The 22,705-nt window shown below is 37.2% G+C and overlaps 1 protein-coding gene across 2 annotated transcripts in view; it reads left to right on the forward strand.

Annotated features, from left to right (window-relative positions):
• PRMT2 (protein arginine methyltransferase 2) overlaps nt 1–22,705 on the forward strand; it is a 48,757-nt gene that overhangs the window by 18,936 nt on the left and 7,116 nt on the right. The window lies entirely within an intron of this gene.

A 22,705-nucleotide genomic window follows, 5' to 3' on the forward strand; every position in this document is an offset into this window, starting at 1 on the left:
AATTCCAGGCAGATTGCATAATTAAGTGTTTTTTAAAAAAGAAACATAAAAACAATTGCTAAGATATTTATCTGATGTTAGGATGGGAAAGTTTCTAGGAATAAAACACATAAAGAAACTAAAATGTTCCCCAAGTTGTGTCCTTTATACACTAACCAACCTGTAAATTATTAAGAAGTAAGTGAGACTCTGAAGAATTGAAGCTTATATGACAAAGGGCTAATATCTGTGTTTGTAAAGAGGCCCAACAAGGCAGTGAGAAAACATTCCACTCTGGAAGTGAGCAGAGGTATAAAAGGGTGCTCGCCAGAGACATGAGACAACATGCAGGCATGTTAATGTCACTCGCCATCAACAGAGGCAACTGAAGTGTTCTTGACGTCAAACAGTAATCGTGTCTGACAGGGCCTGGGGTTATTGTGGTTTCAGGTGAATGCACGCTACCATACGCTCTTTTTGGTGTTATAGATTGGCATAGCTTTTGTTTTGTTTTTTGAATATCATCTGACTTTCATTTATTTATTTCATTATGGTACATGCAATAAAACACACAAGTCTCAGTGTACTGCTCAATGGATTTTGATGTGTACGCACTTGTCACTACCACCCATATCAAGATATGAAACATGCTCACTAATTTTTCCCCTTTACCAATTTCACCCATTCCACCCTCCCTGGTATTAGCCTTTTGAAGGAAAACAGAGCAGAATATGTTAAGCATTAAAAATGTTTTAAGTGAAATAGTTCCAAGAAATAATCAGATTTGTATACAAAGTTATGATCAAAAATGTTTAAGGCGGCACCCTTTAAAATGTAAGAAAATTGGAAAAATAGAAGTAGCTATGGCAGTCAGTATAAGGGAATATCTGTAGCCACTAAGAATTATGTTTTACAATAGCATTATTTATAATAGCCAAGACATGAAAACAACCTAAGTGTCCATCAAGGGACGAATGGATAAAGAAGCTGAGGTGTATATATAGCTGACTCTTGAACAATGCAGAGGTTAGGGCAGCCAGCCCCCTGTGCAGTTGAAAACCCATATATATAAACACTTGGTTAACATGTAATTTGTAATTTAAATGTGTTATATACTGTATTCTTACAATAAGGTAAGCTAGACAAAAGAAAAATGTTTTTTCAAATTGTCACAAATCTCCAAATTCCAATACATTTATTGAAAAAAATATGTGTATAAGTGCACTGTTCAAGGGTCAACTGTACAATGAAATGTTATTTGGCCATAAAAAATGAGGAAATCCTACCATTTGTGACAATATAAGTGGACCTTTTGAAGGCATAATGCTAAGTGAAATATGTCAAAGACACATATTGTATGATTTCACTCACATGTGGAATCTAAAAGCAAAAAAACCCACCACCAAAATCATAGAAAAAGATGAGATTTGTGGTTACCAGGAGGGAGGTGCTCAAAGGTACAAATTTCTGGTATGAGAAGTGAGACAGAAATCTCTTCCCAAAACCACATATAATAAGAAAGCATAGCAAATACAATGAATCCTGGAAGAGCAACTGAAAAGAAGACTGTGGCAGACTGCCTACATATGGAGAAAAGAGGAGACCTCACAGAAAAGGGTAAAGGAGCAAAGCCGCAATCTGGAGAGAACTAAGCCCTTCCCCCATCTCAGCTCAGCAGCAAGAGGAAGAGAAACAGAGCGAGGAGCGGGTGGAGGGCTAGGACTGCTGAACACCCAGCCCTTGAGATCTGCTCTGGGAGCATGAGCCCACATTACATGGTGCTCTGGAGATTAGTGGGGTTGGAAAGGAAAGACAGGTGGAATACTCAGAGAGACTGAGACTCCAGCCTCTTATGGAGAACAGGTACCCACAACTGGACACTCTGGGTCAAAAGAAAGATGGGCACTTTGAAAGACTTCCCAATAGCAAGAGAGCTGCAAAAGGGGCAAGTATTGCACAGAGCTTCCTGCTCAGGAGAAAGGTCAGGTGGACAAAATCGTCCCGCAACACAGTCCAGAAGGTTGGGAACTTTCAGGAGCTTCAGATGCTCCATCCCCCTGGCTGGTGATGCATGCTGTGGCCCCTCACTGCGATATGCAGCCTACTGCTCCTTCTGCCCAGCCAGCACCAGTTCACAAACCTGCTGCCCCCAGCATTGTGACAGGCCAGCCAGAAAGTGGCTCCGACTACAGCAGCTACATGGGTATAGCATAGAGGCTCCTCCCTGTGCATTCAGCTCACTGGCCCTGGCAGTGGAGGCAGGCACTGTGACCAGGAAGCAGGAAATAACTTTCCTCGCAACAAGCACCGGTGACATTCACCTGTAACCCCTGTCATCACTCCAGGTGCTGGGCACCTCCAGAGAGTAGAGCTTATGGGTACTAGAGGGCGCCACCTACACAAAGTTATTACTCCAGAGGAATCAATATAAATATGAAATGGCAAAAGAACCTGGTACAAACAAAAAAAGGGCTAAGTGAAACTGAAATCACCAATCTTCATGATAAAGATTTCAAAATAAAAATCATAAACATGTTCATGGAGCTACAGAAAAATATTCAAGACTGCAGAGAGGACTTCAAGAAAGACATAGAAACTTTGAAAAATACAGTTATCTGAAATGAAACATACAATGGAGGGATTTAAAAGATTAGATGAGGTAGAGGAGATGAAAAATGAAATAGAAATTAAAGAACAGGAATACAAAGAAGCTGAGGCATAGAGAGAAAAAAAAGAATCTCCAGGGATGAAAGAATATTAAGAGAACTGTGTGACCAATCCAAATGGAACAATATTCACATTACAGAGGTACTAGAAGAAGAAGAGAGAGAAAAAGGTATAGACCGTGTCTTTGAGGAGGTAATTGCTGAAAACTGCCCTAATCTGGAGATAGTCTCTCAGGCCATGGAGGTGCACAGATCTCCCAACACAAGGGACCCAAGGAAGACAACACCAAGACATATAGTGATCAAAATGGCAAAGGTCAGGGATAAGGACAGAGTGTTAAAAGGAGCCAGAGAGAGAGAAAAGGTCACATACAAAGGGAAACCCTTCAGGCTATCATCAGACTTCTAAGCAGAAACCTTCTCAGCAGAAGGGAGTGGCATGATATATTTAATGCAATGAAGCAGAAGGTCCTGGAACCAAGAATGCTCTACCCGGCAAGATTATCATTTACATTTGAAGGAGAGATCAAACAATTTCCAGATAAGCAAAAGCTGAGAGAAGTTGTCTCCCACAAACAACCTCTCCAGTGTATTTTGGAGGGACTGCTATAGATGAAAGTGTTCCTTAGGCTAAGTAGCTGTCACCAGAGAAACTAAAACCACAGTAAAGGAAGTAGACCAACTAATTACTTAGCAAATGAAAAATTAAATCAACTACCCACAAAGTCAGTCAAGGAATACACTAAGAGTACAGAATATGACATCTAATATATAAAGAGTGGAGGAGGAAGAAAAAAGGGAGGAAACAAAAAGAACTTTTAGATTGTGTTTGAAATAGCATACTAAGTGAGTTAAATTTACATACTAAGATAGTAAAGAAGCTGCTCTGGAAACTTTGGTAATCACAGATCTAAAGCCTACAGTGACAATAAGAACATATCTATCAATAATCACCCTAAATGTAAATGGACTAAATGCACCAATCAAAAGACACAGAGTGGCAGAATGCATAGAGACAAGACCCATCTATACGCTGCATACAGTAGACTCATTTCAGACCCAAGGACATACACAGTCTGAAAGTGAAGGGATGGAAAAAGATATTTAATGCAACTAATAGGGAGAAAAAAGCGGGAGTTGCAGTACTTGTATAAGACAAAATAAACTTCAAAAAAAAGAAAGTAACAATAGACAAAGACATTACATAATGATAAAGGGGTCATTCCAACAAGAGGATAAAACCATTATAAATATCTGTGCACCCTGAGAACACATTAGGGGAAATAAGTTATATCCCCTACCTTATTTCTTTCCTGGAAAGTAAAATTCCATATTGATAGAAGATTTAAAACACAACTCATGAAATATTAGAAGAATTTTATTTTCTTTTGTTAACACTTGAGTGGGTAAACATACCTCTAGATTCAAACTCCTAATTAGAATTTCTTAAGTAAACTTTGTTATTTTTAAATATATGAATAATTCAAAACAATCTAATACTTTCATTTGCACAGTGTTTAAAGAAAATCATGGTATATTTTTGTAACAAACAATATACACCAAAAAAACATACATTATAAAAAACTTACTAATCAATGCTGAAAACAAAAATGGCTATTTTAAATAAATAGGACGGGTTAGGTATATTCAAGGACTATAAATGTATACTTCACAACAGGGAAAGGACACATGGCCAAAACCATATGAAAATAGGTTCAACTTGGCCAAGTTGACATTACAACTAAAGATATTCCTACAAAATCAATGAAATATTATATATATATTACATATATATAACTATATGCATAATAGAAAAACATATACATAAAGATATTAATAAATCCACATATTTTCATACTGGGAAACATACCCAAGGCAATTTGTTGAGTTGTTACATTAAAAACATTGCAAAAAAGTATGTTTATTTGATTGACATATTAAAAATAATACAGTCGTACCCAAAACATTTTTGGATGAATCTACAAGAAATCATTAACAAGGATGTTGTTAGAAGTTTGTGGTGTTTGGAATCTCTGTTTCATTTTACAATCTTTTAAACAGTTTGGAGTTTTTATATATGCAATATATATATATATATTTGGCATCATTAAGGTACAATTACTTGAACAAGATTGTGGTTATTGGACTCCCCCTATTATCAAGTCACCCCCACATACCCCATTGCAGTCACTGTCCATCAGCATAGTAAGATCTATAGGATAATTACTTGTATATTTTTTATAATGAAAAAGAAAGTGTGATATCTATGAATTTTGAAAATTCTTCTATACTAAATGTGCTTAGTTACTCTGCCATTTTATAACTGAGTGGTATAAAAATTACAATGTTTTGTTTAAAAATGTGAAGTTACTAAAGGTAAGCTTATGATTGCTGATGGAGTACAGTGAATTAAGAATCCAAAGACAAAGATTCTTTTTCTTAATCTATTTAGTTTTAAGTCCATGCTTCATCATTTACAACCACCATGTAAATTTTGTCAGCTTTCTGATGCTCGGTTTCTTTCTCTGTTAGAAGTTTATTATAATTTTCCTGTATATTGCATTTATCTACTGGATCAAATAAAGGGAAGCATGAAAAAAAAATATCTGTGCACCCAACACAGGAGCACCTACATATGTGAAACACATACTAACAAAATTAAAGGGGGAAATAGAATGCAGTGCATTCATTTTAGCAGACTTCAACACACCACTCACTCCAAGACAGATCAACCAAACAGAAAATAACTAAGGAGGCAGAGGCACTGGACAACACAGAACAGATGGACCAAACAGACATCTACAGAACTCTACACCCAAAAGCAGCAGGATACACGTTCTTCTCAAGTGCACATGAAACATTTTCAAGAACAGATCATATACTAGGCCACAAAAACAGCCTCAGTAAATTAAGAAGGATTGAAATTATACCAGCAAGCTTCTCAGACCACAAAGGTATGGAAATAGAAATAAATTACACAGAGAAAATGAAAAAGCCCACGAATACATGGAGGCTTAACAACTTGCTCCTAAATAATCAATGGATCAATTACCAAATAAAAACAGAGATTAAGCAATATATAGAGTCAAATGACAATGATAATTCAACACTGCAAAATCTGTGGGACGCAGTAAAGGCCATGCTAAACTAAGATGGAAGTATATTGCCAGTCTACTTCAGAACAGAACAAGCCCATATGAACAGTTTAAACTCACAATTAATGAAACTAAATAAAGAAGAACAAATGAGGTCCAAAGTCAGTAGAAGGAGGGACATAATAAAGATTAGAGCAGAAATAAATAAAATAGAGAAGATTAAAACAATATAAAGAATCAATGAAAGGAGGAGCTGGTTCTATGAGAAAATAAACAAAGATAAACTCCTAGCCAGACTTATCAAGAAAAAAAGAGTGTACACACATAAACAGAATCAGAAATGAGAAAGGAAATGTCACTACAGACACCACAGAAATACAAAAAATTATCAGAGAATACTATGGAAAATTATATGCTAACTGCATAACCTAGAAGAAATGGACAACTTTCTAGAAAAATACAATCTTCCAAGTCTGACTTGGGAAGAAACAGAAATCTGAACAGATCAATTACCAGCAACAAAATTGAATTAGTAATCAAAAAACTACATGAGAACAAAACACCTGGACCAGATGGGCTTCACGGCTGAATTTTATCAAACATTTAGAGAAGACCTAATACCCATCCTCCTCAAAGTTTTCCAAAAAGTAGAAGAGGAGGAAATACTTCCAAACTCATTCTATGAGGCCAGCATCACTCTAATACCAAAACCAGGCAAACACATCACAAAAAAAGAAAATTACAGACCAATATCCCTGATGAACGTAGATGTAAAAATACTCAACAAAATATTAGCAAACCATATTAAAAAATAGATTAAAAAGATCATCCATCATGATCAAATAGGATTTATTCTAGTGATGCAAGGATGGTACAATATTAGAAAATCCATCAACATCATCCACCACATCAACAAAAAGAAGGACAAAAACCACATGGTCATTTCCATAGATGGTGAAGAAGCATTTGACAAAATTCAACATCCATTCATAATAAAAACTCTCAACAAAATGGGTATAGAGGGGAAGTACCTCAACATAATAAAGGCCATATATGACAAACCCATAGCCAACGTTATACTTAACAGCAAGAAGCTGAATGCTTTTCCTTTAAGATCAGGAACAAGACAGGGATGCCCATTCTCCCCACGTTTATTCAACATAGTACTGGAGGTCCTAGGCACGGCAATCAGACAACACAAAGAAATAAAAGGTGTCCAGATTGGTAAAGACAAAGTTAAACTGTGCCTGTTTGCAGATTACATGGTATTATACATTAAAAAAACCCTAAAGAATCCACCCCCAAACTACGAGAACTAATATATGAATTCAGGGAAGTTGCAGGATATAAAATTAATACATAGAAATCTGTTGCATTCCTGTATACTAACGATGAATTAGCAGAAGGAAAAATCAGGAGAAAAGTGCCATTCATAACTGCATCAAAAAGAATAAAATACCTAGGAATAAACCTAGCTAAGGAGGTGAAAGACCTATACCCTGAAAATTACAAGACACTCATGAGAGAAATTAAAGAAGACACCAATGAATGAAAGAAGATGCTGATGGATAAGGAGAATTAATATTGTCAAAATAGCCATCCTGCCTAAAGCAATCTACAGATTTAATGCAATTCTTGTCAAAATGCTGACAGCATTCTTCAACAAACTAGAACAAGTAGTTCTGGAACTCATATGGAACCACAAAAGACCCAAACATCCAAAGCAATCCTTAGAAAGAAGAATAAACCTGGGGGAATTATGCTGACCAATTTCAAGGTCTACTATAAAGCCACTGTACTAAAGAAATTTGGTACTGGCACAAGAATAGACCCGTAGATCAATGGAAAAGGATAGAGAGCCCAGATATAAACCCAAGCATATATGGTCAATTAGTATATGATAAAGGAGCCATGGATATACAATGGGGAAATGACAGCCTCTTCAACTGCTGTTGGCAAAACTATACAGCTACATGTAAAAGAATGAAACTGGATTATTGTCCAACTCCATACACAAAAGTAAACTCAAAATGCATCAAAGACCTGAATGTAAGTCATGAAACCATAAAACTCTTAGAAGAAAACATAGGCAAAAATCTCTTGGACATAATCATGAACAATTTTTTCCTGAACACATCTCTGGCAAGGGAAACAAAAGCAAAAATGAATAAGTGGGACTGCATCAAACTAAAATCTTCTGTACAGCAAAGGACACACCATCAGTAGAACAAAAAGGCATCCTACAGTATGGAGAATATATTCATAAGTGACATCTGATAAGGGGTTGACATCCAAAATATACAAAGAGCTCATGTACCTCAACAAACAAAAAGCAGGTAATTCAGTTAAAAAATGAGCAGAGGATCTGAACAGACACTTCTCCAAAGAAGAAATTCAGATGGCCAACAGGTACATGAAAAGATGCTCCACATTGCTAATCATCATAGAAATGCACATTAAAACCACAATGAGATACCACCTCACAGCAGTTAGGATGGCCACCATCCAAAAGACAAACCACAACAAATGCTGGCAAGGATGTGAAGAAAGGGGAACCCTCCTACACTGCTGGTGGGAATGTAAATTAGATCCACCATTGTGGAAAGCAATATGGAGGTTCCTCTAAAAACTAAAAATAGAATACCATTTGACCCGGGAATTCCATTCCTAGGAATTTACCCTAAGAATGAAGGAGCCCAGTTTCAAAAAGACATATGCACCCCTATGTTTACCACAGCACTATTTACAATAGCCAAGAAATGGAAGCAACCTAAGTGCCCATCAGTAGATGAATGGATAAAGAAGATGTGGTACATATACACAATGGAGTATTAATTTAGTCATAAGAGGAAAACAAATCCTACCATTTGCAACAACATGGATGGAGCTAGAGGGTATTGTGCTCAGTGAAATAAGCCAGGTGGACAAAGGCAAGTACCAAATGATTTCACTCATCTGTGGAGTATAAACAACAAAGCAAAAATGAAGAAACAAAACAGCAGCCGACTCACACACTCCAGGAAGGGACTAGAGGTTACCAAATGGGAGGGATTGGTCATGGTGTGTGACGATGGAGGGAGAAGGGAATTGAGGGGTATTATGGTCAGCACACATGTTGTAGGGTGTCACGGTGTCCACAGTGTAGCACAGAGAAAACAAGTAGTGACTCTGGCATCTTGCTACACTGATGGATAGTGAGTGTGGTGGGGTGTCTGGTGGGGCCTCAATAATTTGGGTGAATGTAGTAACCACAGTTTTGGTCATGAGAAACCTTCATAAGATAGTATATCAATAATACCTTAGTAAAAAAAAAATAAGTACTAGGGATGTAATGTACAACAGGATGACTATAGTTAACCTTGCTTTGTCATATAGGAAGGTTGCTAAGAGAGTAGATCTAAGAGTTCTCATCCCAAGGGGACATATTTTTTTCCTTTTATTGTGTCTATGTGGGATCATGGGTATAACTAAACTTATTGTGGTAATCATTTCACCATATAGTAAATCAAACCATCACCCTGTACAATTTAAACTCACATAGTGATGTGTGCCAATAATTTCTAAATTAGAAAAATCAATAAAAATTGAAATTATCTTTTAGAATTTTAATAATCTTAGAGAAAAGTTGGTAACCGGTTGTTGATTTAAAAAAAGCAAAGTATGTACAATATCATCCAGTTTCATTTTTTAAAATTATGTAGGCATGACCTATCTTCAGTTCCAGGTAAGATGAAGTAAGCACCCTGCACTCTCTCTTTCCCACTGAATGTAGCTATAGGTCCAGGATGTGATGCAGGGGGAATCTATTTAAGGACTTTGATAAATACCTGGTAGCTGGCAGGTTGGTAAAGACAACCAGGATTCAAAGTACCACTGACCTGGTCTTGAGTTTATCATTATTCCTCCTTTGATTTTCCCCCTACATGTGTAACTTAAATAATTTAGTTGATAAGGAGCTATTCCTTTGCCAACTGCACACTACCACAACTCACTCCCAATGAAGTAGATAACTTGAATAATCAAGTAATTAATAAAGATACTGAATTTATAGTTGAAAACCTTCTGAAGAGAAATCTGAAGGCCTAAATTATTTCACTGGTGCAATTTACCAACACATTTAAGGAATAATGTCAAATCTAATCAGGTTCTTTCAGAAAACAGAAAAGGAAATCCATTGCATTTTATGAGACCAGTATTTCCCTAATAACAGAATGAAAGTTAGTACAAAAACCAAAAACTACAGACCGATAACTCATGACCATGAATGGAAATATTCTAAAAAATAATAGCAAATTTAATCCAGTAATACAACAAAGAGGTTATCTTTGGAATTCAAGGCTGGTTCAATATTTAAAAATCAATCAATGTAATTATTAGTAGTTTAAAGAAGAAAATTCACCTGACTATATCAAAGCACAAAAATTGTGACAAAATTCAAAATATTAAAAAAATATCTGCTGAGATTGCTTCTTTGACCCATGTGTTATTTAGAAGTTTTTTGTTTAATCTCCAAGACTGCGATTTTCCAGGTTATCTTTCTGATACAGTGTTCCACTTTAAGTTCACTGTGGTCCAATGAGAGTAGACATTATCTCATTTCTGTTTCTTTTTACTTTTTAAAGATGTATTTTATGACCCAAAATGTGGTCTCTCTTGGTGAATGTTCCATGAGAATGTTACTCATGAGAACAATGTGTGCTTTGCTGTTGTATGAAATAGTCTGTAGATGACCATTATGTTCAGTTGGTTGACGGTGCTGTTGAGGTTGGCTGTGTCCTTATTGATCTTCTGCTTCTAGATGTGTCCCTTTCTGATAGAGGGTTGTCAAAGTTTCAACTATAATAATGAATTCATCTATTTCTCCTTGCAGTTCTATCAGTTTTTGCCTCACATAGTTCGACGCTCTGTTGTTAGGCACATACACATTAAGGATTTTATGTCTTTTTGGAGAATTGACCCCTTTATTGTTATGTAATGTCTCTCTTTATCCCTGATAACTCACCTTGCTCTGAAGGGTGCTCTGTCTGAAGTTAACAGAGCTACTCTTGCTTTCTTTTGATTGGTGTCAACACAAATTTTCCTCCCTCCATTTGCCTTTAATGTACGTATGTCTGTATATCTAAAGTGGGCTTCATGAAGGTAAAACACATAGTTGTCTTTTTTTGTGTGTATATTATTTTTTTAATTCACTTTGACGGTCTCTGTCTTTTAATTGTGCATTTAGGCCATTGGCCTTCAAGTAAATATTGATATGGTTGGATTAATATCTGCCATATTTATTAATGTTTTCTATTTATTGCGCTTGTTCTTTGCTGCTGTTTTTTTTTCAATTCTTTTTACTTTTTATGTTTTTGTTTTGTTTTTAACAAATGTAGAGAATTTGATCAGTATGAATTCAGGGTGAATAAATCAATGCATTGACGTATGTTGGTTTATGACATGGACGTGCTTTGATAATGTAAACTTAAGATTTGTATTTTCATAAATTGATGAAATACTCACTTTGAACACCATTTCCCAGTTTTAAAAATATTTATGTTATATTCTCTCTCTTGAAGCTCACTTCTTTTACCTATCTTCAGTCTTATTGAGGTATAGTTCACACATTTTTAAGTTTAAATATGATTTGATACCTATATACATTGTCAACGATTCCCTGAGTTACTTAACCCAATCATCACCTCACATATTTACCTTCTTTTTTAAAAAAATTTTTTATTAAGGTATGATTGATATACACTTTTATGAAGGTTTCACATGAAAAAACAATGTGGTTACTACATTTACCCATATTATCAAGTCCCCACCCATACCCCAATGCAGTCACTGTCCATCAGTGCAGCAAGATGCCACAGATCCACTATGTGCCTTCTCTGTGCTACACTGCTCTCCCCATGATCCCCCACACCATGTGTACTAAACATAATACCTCTCAGTCCCCTTCTCCCTCCCTCCCCACACCCTCTCCCCACCCCTCTCCACTGGTAACCACTAGTTCATTCTTGGAGTCTGTGAGTCTGCTGCCATTTTGTTCATTCAGTTTTTCTTCATTGTTATACTCCACAAATGAGGGAAATCATTTGGCATTTGTCTTTCTCCACCTGGCTTATTTCACTGAGCATAATGTCCTCCAGCTCCATCCATGTTGTTGCAAATGGTAGGATTTGTTTCTCTCTTATGGCTGAATAGTATTCCATTGTGTATATGTACCACATCTTCTTTATCCATTCATCTACTGATGGACACTAAGGTTGCTTCCATATCTTGGCTATTGTAAAAAGTGCTGCAATAAACATAGGGGTGCATATGTCTTTTTGAATCTGAGAAGTTGTATTCTTTGGGTATATTCCAAGGAGTGAAATTCCCTGGTCAAATGGTATTTCTATTTTTAGTTTTTTGAGGAACCTCCATATTGCTTTCCACAATGGTTGAACTAGCTTACATTCCTACCAGCAGTGTAGGAGGGTTCCCCTTTCTCCGCATCCTTGCCAGCATTTGTTGTTCTTAGTCTTTTCGATGCTGGCCATCCTTACTGGTGTGAGGTGATATCTCATTGTGGTTTTAATTTGCATTTCCCTGATGATTAGTGATGTGGAGCATTTTTTCATGTGCCTGTTGGCCATCTGAATTTCTTCTTTGGAGAACTATCTCTTCATATTCTCTGCCTATTTGTTAATCGGGTTATTTGCTTTGTGGGTATTGAGGCGTGTAAGTTCTTTATATATTTTGGATGTTAACCCCTTGTCGGATATGTCATTTACAAGTATATTCTCCCATATTGTAGGATGCCTTTTTGTTTTGTTGATGATGTCCTTTGCCATACAAAAACTTTTTAGTTTGATGTAGTCCCATGAGTTCATTTTTGCTTTTGTTTCCCTTTCTTGAGGAGATGGGTTCAGGAAGAAGTTGCTCATGCTTATATTCAGAAGATGTTTGCCTATATTGTCTTCTTAGAGTTTTATGGTTTCATGACTTACAATCAAGTCTATAATCCATTTCGAGTTTACTTTGTGTATGGGGTTAAACAATAATCTAGTTTCATTCTCTTGCATGTAGCTGTCCAGTTTTGCCAACACCAACTGTTGAAGAGGCTGTCATTTCCCCATTGTATGTCCATGGCTCCATTATCATATATTAATCGACCATATGTGGTTGGGTTTATATCAGGGCTCTCTAGTCTGTTTTACTGGTCTATGGGTCTGCTCTTGTGCCTATACCAAATTGTCTTGATTACTGTGACTTTGTAGTAGAGCTTGAAGTTGGGGAGCATAATTCCCCCTGCTTTATTCTTCCTTCTCAGGATTGCTTTGGCTATTTGAGGTCTTTTGTGGTTCCATATGAATTTTAGGATGATTTTCTCTAGTTCGTTGAAGAATGCTGTTGGTATTTTGATAGGAATTGCATTGAATCTATGGATTGCTTTAGGCAGGATAACCATTTTGACAATATTAATTCTTCCTATCCATGAGCATGGGATGTGTTTCTGTTTATTGGTATCTTCTTTAATTTCTCTCATGAGTGTCTTGTAGTTTTCAGAGTATAGGTCTTTCACTTCCTTGATTAGGTTTATTCCTAGGTATTTTATTCTTTTTGAAGCAATTGTGAATGGAATTGTTTTCCTGATTTCTCTCTATGCTAGTTCATTCTTAGTGTATAGGAATGCCACAAATTTCTGTGTATTAATTTTGTATCCTGTAACTTTGCTGAATTCAGATATTAATCTAGTAGTTTTGGAATGGATTCTTTAGGGTTTTTTATGTACAATATCGTGTCATCTACAAAAAGGGACAGTTCAACTTCTTTCTTGCTAATGTGGATGACTTTGATTTCTTTGTATTGTCTGATTGCTGTGGCTAGGACCTCCAGCACTATGTTGAATAGAAGTGGGGAGAGTGGGCATCCCTGTCTTGTTCCCGATCTTAAAGGAAAAGCTTTCAGATTCTTGCTGTTAAGTATAATGTTGGCTATGGGTTTGTCATATATGGCCTTTATTATGTTGAGGTACTTGCCTTCTATACCCATTTTGTTGAGAGTTTTTATCATGAATGGATGTTGAATTTTGTCAAATGCTTTTTCAGCATCTATGGAGATGATTATGTGGTTTTTGTCCTTTTCGTTGATGTGGTGGATGATGTTGATGGATTTTCAAATGTTCTACCATCCTTGCATCCCTGGCATAAATCCTACTTGATCATGATGGATGATCTTTTTGATGCTTTTTTGAATTCGGTTTGCATATTTACCTTTTTTTAAAAAAACATTTAAGTTCTACTCTCTTAGCAAATTTCTGTTCTGCAATACAGTGTCATCAGCCATAGTCACCATGTATACAATAGATCCTCAGATGTTTTTCATCTTATATCTGAAAGTTTATACCTTTTATCAACCTCTTCATATTTCCTGCATCACCCAACCCCTGGCAACCACTTTTGTACTGTTTCTATGGGTTTGGTTCTTTTTTTCAATTCCACATATAACTGATAGGATGCAGTATCTATTTCTGTCTGGCCTGTTTTACTTAGCATAATGCCCTGTAGCTTCATCCACATTGTTTGTTGCAAATGGCAGGATTTCCTTCTTTCTCCAGGCTGAATACTGTTCCATTGTATACTTGTACCATATTTTCTTTATCCATTCGTCAACACTTAGGTTGTTTCCATACCTTGGTCATTGAGAACAATGCAGTGAATGTGGGCTATTGATATCTCTTTGAGATCAAGGTTTTGTTTCCTTGTATATAACCCCAGAAGTGGGATGCTGGAATCACATGGTAGTTCTATTTTTAATTATTGATGGAACCTCCATCTGTTTTCCTTAATGGAGTAGTTCACATTCCCACAACAGTGTACAAGTGTTCCTCTTTCTCTACATCCTCATTAGCATTTGTCACCTTGTATCTTTTGATAACACAACCTGATAGGTGTGAGGTGACATCTTGTGGTCTGGATTTACATTCCCTGATGATTAGTGATGTTGCACCTTTTCATGTACCTGTTGACTATTTGTATGTCTTCTTTGGAACAGTGTATTCAGTGCCTTTGTCCAATTAAAATTTTCTGTTTGTTTTTGTTTTTGCCATTGAGTTGTATGATTTCCTTGTATATTTTGGATATTAACTTCTTACTGCTTATATGATTTGCAAATATTTCTCCCATTCTGTAGTTTACCTTTTCATCTTCTTGATTGTTTCCTTTGATGTGCAGAAGCTTTTCCCACTTGTAATAATTTTGCTTTTGGTGTGTAATCCAAGAAATAATTGGCAAGACCAGTGTCAACGAGCCATCTGTTTCCTTCCAGGAGTTCTAAGATTTCAGGTCTTATGGTCATTTCACGTCTTTAATCCATTTAAAAAAATTTCTTTCTTTCTCTCTTTCTTTCTCTCTCTCTCCCTCCCTCCCTCCCTCCCTCCCTCCCTCCCTCCCTCCCTTCTTCCCTCCCTCCCTCCCTCCCTTTCCCTCCTTTCTTTCTTTTCTTTCTCTTCCTTCCTTCCTTCCTTCCTTCCCTCCCTCCCTCACTCCCTTTCTTTCTTTCTTTCATCATTACTGTATGAGGAACATTATGGTTACTAGACTCCCCCCATCACCAAGTCTTCCCCACATACCCCATTACAGTCACTGTCCATCAGTGTAGTAAGATGCTGTAGAATCACTACTTGTCTTCTCTGTGTTGCACAGTCCTCCCCATTCCCACCCCACACGTAATGCCCCCTTTCTTCCTCCCCCCTTATCCCTCCCTTCCTATCCATCCTCCCCAGTCCCTTTCCCTTTGGTAACTGTTAGTCCATTCTTGGGTTCTGTGATTCTGCTGCTATTTTGTTCCTTCAGTTTCTCCTTTGTTCTTATACTCCACAGATGAGTGAAATCATTTGGTACTTGTCTTTCTCCACCTGGTTTTTTTCACTACTTTAATCCATTTTGAGTTGATTTTTATGTATGGTGTAAGATAGGGGTCCAGTTTCATTTCTTTGCATGTGGCTGTCCAATTTTCCCAGTACCATTTTGAAGAGATTATCCTTCCCCCATTGTATATTCTTGGCTCCTTTGTTGAAAATTAATTGACTTCTTTGTTATGGTGTGCTGTTACACTGAGGTAGAAAATCTTTTTATACCAGTACTATATTGTTTTGATTTCTGTAGCTTTGTAATATAGTTTGAAATAAGGAAGTTTGATGCCTCTAGCTTTGTTCTTCTTTCTCAAGATTGCTCTGGCTATTCAGGATCTTTTGTGACTCCATATACATTTTAGGTTTATTATTTCTAATTCTGCGAAAAAATGCCATTGGTATTTTGATAAGGGGTGTATTGAAACTACAGTGCTATGAGAAGTATGGACATGTAAACAATGTTAATTTTTCCTATCCACAAACCCAGGATATTTTTCCATTTATTTGTATCTTAAATTTCTTTCTTCAGTGTCTTAGAGTTCTCAGTGTATAGATCTTTCACCTCCTTGATTAAATTCTTTTCCAGGTATTTTACTCTTTTTGATGTAGTTATAAATGGGATTGTTTTCTTAATTTTTTTCTGATTGTTTGTTGTTAGTGTATATAAACACAATTGAGTTTTTACATTGATATTGTTTCCTGTAACTTTATGAATTGATTTATTAATTTAACAGCTTTTTGATGGAGTCTGTCTTTTTTATATATAATATTATGTCATCTTCTTTACCAATTTGGATGCCTTTTATTTCTTTTTTTTGCCTGATTGCTCTGGCTAGGGCTTCCAGTACTGTGTTAAATAAAAGTGGCAAGAGTGTGCATCCTTGTCTTCTTCCTAATAATTAGAAGAAATGCTGTCAGCTTTTCTCTGTTGAGTATGTTAGCTGTAGTCTTGTCATATATGGCCTTTATTATGTTGTGATGTGTTCTTCCATACCCAGTTTTTTTAAAGTTTTTGTCATGGAAGTTACCTGTATTTTATCAAATGCTTTTCTACATCATTGAGATTATCATGATTTTTGTCCTTCATTTTGTTAATGTGGTTTATCACATTTATTGATTTGCTATGTTGAGTCATCCTTGCATCTCAGGAGTGAATCCCACTTAAATTAATCATGGTGTATGATCCTTTTAATGTACTATTGAATTTGGTTTGCTAATATTTTTTTGAGGATTTTCCCATCTATGTTTATCAGGGATACTGGCCCGTAATTTTCTTTTCTTGTAGTGTCCTTGTCTGACTTTGATATCAGGGTAATTATGGCATTGTAAAATGCATTTCAAAGTATTCCTTCCTCTTTGATTTTTTTGGGGAAAGAATTTGAAAAGGTTTGATATTCTTTAAATGTTAGGTGGAATTCATCAGGGCAGTCATCTATCTGATCATGGACTTTTGTTGGGACGTTTTTGATTACTGATGTAATTAATCTCTTTTATATTAATTGGTCTTTGGTTCAGATTGTCTGTTTCTTCATGATTCAGTCCTGGTGGGTCTTTGAAGTTTCCCAGACCTAATTCCAATGTGTAAATGGGGGATGCAGGGAACCTCCCACCAACTACTACACCAAGCAATTACTGAGCACCAGCAAGGTGTTGGAGAATTCAGCTGAATTCTGACAGTGTCTACCTGGAGATAGCATCAGATTCCACAGGTGAAGGGCTCAGTCCTACAAGATTTACTCCCCTACACCCTTCACTCCAGATGTTAGATGCAAGCCCCAGGCTGTTTCCTGTGCTTCTGACTGACCGGCTACAGACTGGAGGATCCAGTGACCTCCCCCTAGATTTGATTAATTTACTAGAGTGACTCACAGAATTCTGGGGTACACTTACTAATGTTTGCCAGTTTATTAAAGGATATGATAAAGGATATGAATCGACAACCAAAGAAAGAGGTACATAGGGTGAGGCCCTGAACAGAGGAGCTTTGGGCCTGACTCAGTGCTGCGTGCAAGCCTTCTGGCTCTCTGAGTATGGAGGCTGAAGAAAGGTGTCTTCTTGGTTTTTTTATGGAGCCTTTACTGCATAATCATGATTGAAGTAAGACATTGGCCATTGGCTGATCAGGCCTCCAGCCCTTCACCCCTCCTTGGATGTCAGGGGGTGGGACTGAAAGTTCCAACCGTTAATCAGATGGTCTGTCTTGCTGGCGACCAGCCCCTGCCCATGGGTGAGGCCCAGAAGTCACCTATGTGAGTGACAAGACACCCGTTCTTTATGGCTCTGAAGTGTTTTTAGTAACTGTGGATGAATACCAAGTATACCTGAGAAATATATTTTGGTGATCTGAATGACTAAATATATATTTCTCATAAATCCTTATATTGTATATTTCTAGGAATTTGTCAGTTTCTTCTAGGTTTTCCAATTTGTTGGCATATAATTGTTCATGTTAGTCTATAACGATCCTTTGTCCTTGTGTGATATAAGTTGTAATGTCTTCTCTTTGATTGATAATTGCATTTCCATACTTCTCCTTTTTTCTTGGTAACTATAACTAAGGATTTGTCTATTTTGTTTGTCTCTTTTTTAAAAAGTTAGGTCTTAGTTTAATTGATTTTTTTCTGTTTTCTTTTTAGTCTCTATTTCATTTATTTCCACTCTCATCTTTGTTATTTCCTTCCTTCTACTAATTTTGGGTTAGTTCGTCCTTTTTCTAGTTCCTTAAGGTACAAAGTTATTGTTTATCTGAGATCTTTGTTTCCTCTTAACGTAGGCATTCATTACTATAACCTGCCTGACCCTCTGCTGCATCTGAGAAATTTCGGTATGTGTTTCTATTTTTTGTTTTTGTCTCAGGATTTTTAAAATTTCTCTTTTGATTCCTTTTTTGACCCATTGGTTGTTCAGGAGCATGTTGTTTAATCTCCTTACATTTGTGAATTTTTCAGTTTTCTTCTTGTTGCTGATTTCTAGTTTCATACTATTGTCCTCAGAAGAGATGCTTGATACAATTTCAGTCTTCTTAAATTTATTAAGACTTCTTTAGTGGCCTGACATGTGATTCTGTCCTGGAGAGTGTTCCCTGTGTGCTTGAGAAGAAGGTGTGTTCTGCTGCTGTTCACTGGGTGGGATGGTGTATATGTGTCTGTTCCTCTGCTCTAGTGAGTGGGTCAAGGCTGGTGTTGCCCTGTGATTTTCCTTCTGGATGGTCTCCATTGCCTGAGGTGGAGTATTGAAGCCCCAACTAATATTGTATTGCTGTCTGTTTCTCCCTTCAGATATGTTAATATTTCTAATTTATTTAGGTACCATCCCTCAAATTTTGAGGTTTTCATTTAACATTTTATGTTGACTCCATTTTTCTTTCCCTTCTTAGCATATAAGTTACCATTTTTTTCTTAAGTGGTTGCTCTGTAGTTTGCAATATATACTTGCAACTGAATAAAGTCCACTTTCATATGACGTTAAACTGCTTCAGGGTTAGTGTGAATAATTTATGTTAACAAAGCAATCCTAATTCCTCCCTCCCACCCCTTACATTATCATTCGTCACATACATGACCAAACATAAGCATATGTATACATACGTACATAAGCATACGTGGTCCTATACTGTGTGGTTCTTGTTTGAGTACATTTTTAGATCAGTTAAGGAAGATAAGTAATTTATCTTCACTTGTTCCTTCTTCATTGCTTTTCTTTCTTTATGTAGATCCAAGTGTTGATGTTATGTCATTTCCTGTCTAAAGAACTTCTAACATTTCTTGCAAGAAAGGTCTGCTGGCTACAAATTCCTTCAGTATTTGAGAAAGTCTATTTCTCCTTCTCTTTTAAGGGTTAATTTGGCAGGGCATAGAATTCTAGAATAGTGCTTTTTTCTTCTCTCAATGCTTTTAATTTTTCACTACTCCTTTGCATGATTTCTGAGAAGTCATATAATTTTATCTTTATAACTGTAGGTAAAGTGTTTCTTCCTCTGGCTTAAGGATTTTTCTTTATCCTTGAGTTTCTGCATTTGGAAAATCATATGCCCAGGTACACTGTTTTAAAGCATTTATCCTGCTTGGTGTGCTCCAAGCTTCCTGAATCTGTGGGTTAATGTCTGATGTTAATTTGGGGAAATACTGAGTCGTTATTTTTCATCTATTTCTTTTCCTTCTGGCATTCCTGTTATGGGCATGTTATACATAACTGTTCCATGGTCCTTGGATATTTTGTCTTGTTTTTTTTTTTCAGCATTTGTTCTCTTTGCTTTTCAGTTCTGGAGATTTCTGTGGTCTTACCCCTCAGGCTCACAGACTCTTTCCTCAGCCTGTGTCTGTTAGTAAGCCTGTCAGATGCATTCTTAATCCCTGTTACATTGTTTTTATCTCAAGCACTTTTTGTTGTTCATTCTTAGGATTTCCATTTCTGCTTACACTGTCCATCTGTTCTTGCATGCTGTCTACTTTATCAGAGTCCTTGACATATTTCTCATTGTTTTAATTTTAAACTCAATCTGACAATTCCAGCATCCCTGCTGTATCTGAATCTGGTTCTTTGCTTGCTGTGTCTCTTCAAACTGTGTTAGTGCCTCTTACTGTGTCTTGTAATTTTTTCTTGATAACCCAGTATGACGTACTGGGAAAAAGAAGCACTGTAAATAGGCCTTTGATGTGGTGGTGAGGTGTGTGTTTGGGGTGTTCCATGGTCCTGTGGTTGGGTGTCAGTTCCTCCGTGAACCTGTGCTCTGCACTGTGACCGTCACAGGGTTTCTCAGTTTCTTCTCCTTTAGGTGGGATGGCATGGCGTGAGGGGGCTGGACATGGGCATCCCTTCTGCCCCAGCTCAGTTAGTTTCCAGTAAGCCCCAGCTGGCTAGGTTAACTAGCTTCTCCTGAGAGCAGAAAGAGTGAGTGCTCTATGGAGTATTTCAGAGCGGCTCCTCTGCCCCACCAGTCAGAAGCACAAGGGGATTTTTCTCTTATATTTACTATGGGGCCTGGTGGAAAAACTCACAAACATGTGGGGGGCCCCCATGACTGAGTCTGCCTGGAGTTAACTTGCAGACTTGTCCACAAGCTTCCAGCAACTCAGTTACAGCTCATATCTCCTTCCCTTGCCACTGGTTCCAGGGAGGTTTCTGCCCCGTGGGTTGTGATTTTGTATGAGCCTGTCAGTTACTCCAGTTTTGGAGGCAACAGATTGCGTTGTGGCCTCGTCACATGCAGATCTAGGAAGAGTTGTTGATTTTTTTTTATGTTAGAACAGAATCATGTTGACGTTCATCTTTTTCATGTTAGAACAGAATGGTGACTTCTAAGTCTCTTCCCTACTAGACTGGAAAATTCAGCAAAATTTAGTGTTAGTTCATAATTAGTTCTCACCATACTAGGAATAGAATGGAATTTTCTCATCCTGATAAAGTGTGTTCATTTTAACTAACTGCAGCTGCTTGGTGTCAGCAAGTCAGTGCCTCCCTGAGAGCAGGAAGGAGGTGGGGTGGCCATCCTGCCATTCTTGGTCAGGAGAGTCCTGGAGACACCTAAATGCAACCAAATGGAAGAAGAAATAAAGGCACCATATTGGAACCAAATAAGTCAGCCATCTGTTCTCAGACAGTATGGTTGTTTCTGTAGAAAATCCCAAGGAACCTCCAAAAAATGTCCTTGAACTAACAGCATGTTTAAGATTGCAGAAGGCAAAGTCAACATACAAAAATAGTCATATTTATATATACTAGCCATGTACATTACCGTTTGCTGTAGCTCAAAAAATATGACATACTTAGAAATCTCACAAAACATGTATAAGTTCTCTACCCGGAACACTGTAAGACAGTGATGAAAGAAACCACAGGAGACCTAAGTAAATGGAGAACACTTGGTGTTCATGGGCTGGAAGACAACTTCGTGAAGATGTCTCTTCTCAAATTTAATTAGATTTAATGTGATTCCAATAAAAATCTAAGCAGGGTGTTTTTTCAGATGTGGACAGGCTCATTGTATGATCCCTGTGGACTGCAGAGGGACTAGAGGAACCTGTAGAACAGGACAGGTAATCCATGACATCTGAAGGGATGAAATCGGAAGAATCACACCACCTGGCTTTAGAGGGGTGAAGCTGGAGTAGTGAAGACTGTGTGGCATTGGTTAGGGGACAGTTACACCAGTTAGCAGAACAGAGCAGAGAACAGATTCCTACAGATAAACCAGTTTAGTGGAGAAAAGGTAGTCTTGAATAAATGATAATGGAACAGTTGGCCAGCCATATGCAAAAGAAAAAAATTCAACTTTAAGCTTTATACAATAAAATATTAACTCAAAATTGATTATAGATCTAATTGCATGGACTGTAAAACTTCAGGAGAAATCATAGGAGAAAAATCTTCTTGGGTTAGGCAAAGAGTTTTTTAGGTGTGACTCTAAAAGCACAATCCATTAAGGAACAAGTTGGTAAAATCAGACCTTATTGAAACCAAAGAAGTATGCTCTGTAAAAGACAGTATTAGGAAAATGAAGACATGCTGGGACTGGGAGAAAACGTGTGTACTGCACATACAAAGAACTCTCAGAATTCAACAGGAAGAAAATAACTAATTGGAAAACAGGTGAAACAGATACTTCATCAAAGTGGATTTATGGGTGGTGGACAAGCACATGAAGAGACATTCTACACTTTTAGCCATCAGGAAATAAGTACAAATTAAAACCATAATAAGATACCACTACATACCTATTGAATTGGCTAAAATTTTAAAAATACTGACAGTAATACCAAGTGCTGTGAGGATGTGGAGCAGCCTGAAACTTGTGGTGGTAGGATGTGTGATTATATGATTCCAGCCACTATGGAAGAGGGTTTGGCAGTTTCTTATAAAGTTATAGGTACGCTCACCATATGACCTATCAGTTACGCTCCTGGGTATTTACATGGGGCATGTGCAAGCTATGTTCACCTGAAACCTGCATGTGAATGTTTATGCAAGCTCTTACTATAATTACTGGAAAACCGACACAACCCAAGTGCCCGTCAGCAGGTGATCATTACTGCAGGTGATTGTAGTAACTGGCACATCCAGAGTGGGATACTGCAGAGCAGTGA

Source organism: Manis pentadactyla, chromosome 1 (assembly GCF_030020395.1).
Source record: "Manis pentadactyla isolate mManPen7 chromosome 1, mManPen7.hap1, whole genome shotgun sequence".
NCBI classification, from domain to species: domain Eukaryota; kingdom Metazoa; phylum Chordata; class Mammalia; order Pholidota; family Manidae; genus Manis; species Manis pentadactyla.